Raw genomic sequence first — 2,659 nt, 5'->3', positions numbered from 1 at the left:
CACCGCCGAACAGTCGCTAGGCCACTCGCAGCTTTTCTCAAAGCCGCCATTAATAGCCGAGAATCTTTTTGCACAGAAAGACAAAAATATGATCCTCACTTCAACAGTTCCACCTAAAAATAGGTAGATCAAGAAGCGAATAATAGAGCACGACGCAGCATACTTTGGGTTGTAGTCCCCTCCGCACGCCGCATAACTAGCCCCAGATCAAAAACGGTTCTACCCGAAATTGAAACTTTCCACCGGAAAAATCCAGCGCAAAACGCACCACAGAAGGTATCGCATAATGACACACAATCCGAAAACTGCACGAAACACTATACAACCAACCGCAGCACACCTTCGCACCGGCACCGACAGAGCGTTGATGTAGCACCTCGCAACGTCAGCAAACGCTTCCTCGCATCCAAGCACACACAGTCAGGTCACTATCCCGAAAGCACACACTCGTCAGCAATTCCACATCGCTTCAGCGCAAAATACCCAGAGCAACGCATAAAATGCGTCAAATAAAGCTATATTCTTATGCAGAGCATACGAGTACAACCTCAATTTCTGCACGCACGAAATAACCGCTCTAAGTTTCCCCAAAGCAATAATAACGCACGATTTTTAAAGGAATGTCTTAAAGACACGTCTTAGAAACAGCAGAACTATTCCTACAAAGACACATCTAAAAAACCATAAATCGCCAGAGTTCACTCAATCTTATCCTAAAATAAGACCGAGAAATCACCCTAAACAGCAAAGTAACGCCTCAAAAACCAACTATAATCTTAGAAACCCACACGCCATTTCCAAAATTACACTCAGTAACCGACTTGTCACCTCACATATACTAGGAAACCGTCACAAGAAAAGATACTCGCTTTTGTTTACGTCGTCTTAACAAAAATTCCCGTTAATCTACAGCAGATTGACGGGAATTGATTACTGCTGACAGTTACAGACTACTCGTTTAACATCTATTTATAGCTGGAAAAGTAACCGCCGCGCCAGCAGCTAGTCAGTATCTTTCAGTTTTGTTAGAACTCAGCAGTCACCCATAAAGTAATTTACATAAATTACCCGTTCTAAGTGCGAGAAGTTATTTTACTAAGTGCGAATAGTGCCTAAGTTCGTATTTTATGGACTAAGTGCGGTATTTTATCATTAAGTTCGCGTTAGAGGACCCCCCAAAATGAACATTTTCTTGCGTCTTGGGAAGAGTATTGTAGAGTGCCCCGTAAAACTTTGTGGTGTTAAGTATGATACTAAAACACACTAACTGCCCTAAGGATTCACGTCGATTTCATTCTAGGAGTCGAGATATGTTATTTTAAGTTTTTGGGATGTCATGGATGCAAATCGTTTGCTCCAGGATACAGGGATGATGGATGCAGTGGATCTCGAACTTTCGTGGGACAATGGAGATCACAGACGGTTGCAAGACGATGTTGGATGATTGGAGAGCTCAGATCCATGACGAGTGTACACTTACAGTGAAGTGGATCCAAGCGACCTGGATCCGGGTGAGTGTACCCTTAATAGGGTGACCATAATGATTACGCCATGGATCTGATAGATCTGAAGATAATACAGCTGGAATGATGGGTCAAGGGAAGAAGGGACATGCAGCCGAGCCTGGTAAGGGATTTAACAAGTGAAAGACATAGAAGGTAGAAATCCAGGCAGGTATATGCATAAGTAACAGTACAGAACCTCTTTTGCACCATAGCACGCAAGTGCCTTCCTGCCCTCAAGAACCGGAACTACATTGGCCGTACGAGCTCCGAGAAGGTTGGGAATTGCGAATCTAGTGTTGGTAGTGATAGCTGTATAATACATTGGCCAGATCCTACAACCTAGTGAGCTTTTTTTTTAACTTGTACAGATCCGACAGGTTAACCGGATTTACTACTTGGTCGGTTACACCCTAGAGGCTCTCAACTCTCAAGATCCCGTCACAGGAGGCGGCAAGTACAACGCAAAGGAAAACGCAAAGGCAAGGGATCACACCCGCAAGGCAACCCTACGGCCAGATCCACGAGCTAGGCCCTGGATCCATAAGCTCGAATATTCGCTTAGGATTCAGAACCAACCACGGGTGCAGAGTGAAGATTTTCCACTGCTGCTCCACCCCATCCCCACGTCTCGCCAAGACACTCAAGCTTCACCACTTGAACTCTTCGGAAGTTACCGAGAGAGCAAGATCCCGCCCTACCGACGGGTACACAAGGTGAGGAAAGCTCAGCAGAACACGGATCATCGGGGGACCCCCTCCGTTAGTCGGTGTCTGGGCGCAGTTGGTAAGTTGGATCCAGCAATCTCGCAGATTTTGCTGATCCCGCTACACCACACTTCGGTCATGTGTTGTACAGTGACGCCAGGGTGCAAGGGACTCGACAGCGTCACTACCGAGCTCTCAACGAATATTGGGATACGGACCATATGTCACTGAATCCAGGCTGTCCTTATTATTAATAATGAACTGGGCCGGATTCGCATTCAGCAGACCATCTACGGAACGAAACCTCCAGTGGGGAGTTGAAATTAGAGCGTAGACTACTCAGCAAACCACTTGGAGGGCACGATCACCGTATTCTAGAGGACGGGAACCGCAGTATAACTCATGCGAGGGAGTAATAGACGATTTGGTGAGTAAAAGATCATAATGAAA

Source organism: Phytophthora infestans, genomic scaffold (genome assembly GCF_000142945.1).
Source record: "Phytophthora infestans T30-4 supercont1.52 genomic scaffold, whole genome shotgun sequence".
Classification (NCBI taxonomy): Eukaryota; Oomycota; class Peronosporomycetes; order Peronosporales; family Peronosporaceae; genus Phytophthora; species Phytophthora infestans.
This window is presented reverse-complemented; position numbering follows the sequence as displayed.